The following is a 902-nucleotide window of genomic DNA, read 5'->3' as shown; positions in this document are numbered from 1 at the left end:
TTATGCTCCTTGTGGAGAAAAAGGCCTTTGGAAGCACAGTTAGGGAGAAGGATAAAGAGAAATAATGATGCTTCTTGTCCCTTGAACAGCAGCTGGAGCAGACTGTGTGCTGGAATGTGCTAGAATGTGTTAGAATGCATGCTCAGTGCACAGAGATTTCACTCCTGGGATCTCAGGAGGGGGGACACTTTAACTGGACAAACAGGAGTCAGCAAATCCCAGGGGGTTTGGGGGGGCAGTGACAGGGGCTGAGCATCTGGACACAAAGCACAAGGGAGAAAATTGCCCAAAACAGAAGAGAATTATGCTGGGGCTCTCCTGAGGCCTCTCAGGCACTGGGAAGGCTCCCGTGGCACCCACCTGAGGGGCTGTGAGTGCTGGGGTGTCCCTCTCAGTCACCTCTGCAGGGTGACAGCCGCAAGGGAGCATCCCTGAGCGGGGGGGGAAGGCAAATGCTGCATCCAGGAAGGGCTGGGGAGGGCACGGGGCAGCCACAGCCCCTCCTGCTGCCCAGGGATCCCCCAAGGGATCCCCCAAGCCCTCCCGGGCATGGTGCTGGTGGGTGAAGGAGCAGCTGGGCTGGAGCTGGGCTTGGGGTGACAGCCCGGGGACACGGAGAGCAGAGCTGTCCTCTGTGCCACCTCGGGGACACGGAGAGCAGAGCTGTCCCCTGTGCCACCTCTGTGCCACCCGTCCTCCGGGACCCCGCACCCCACCCAGGGCCGCGGTCTGCGGGTCTGCAGGGCTCAGCCCCTGCTGTCCCCAGGCTGGGCACGGTGTGGCTGCGGGGACCCCATCCCGGGACCGCTGGCCGTGTGCATCATCCCGGGACCGCTGGCCGTGTGCATCACCATCCCGGGACCGCTGGCCGTGTGCATCATTCCGGGACCACTGGCCGTGTG

Source organism: Geospiza fortis, unplaced genomic scaffold, assembly GCF_000277835.1.
Source record: "Geospiza fortis unplaced genomic scaffold, GeoFor_1.0 scaffold1103, whole genome shotgun sequence".
Classification (NCBI taxonomy): Eukaryota; Metazoa; Chordata; class Aves; order Passeriformes; family Thraupidae; genus Geospiza; species Geospiza fortis.
Note: the sequence above shows the minus strand (reverse complement) of the source record.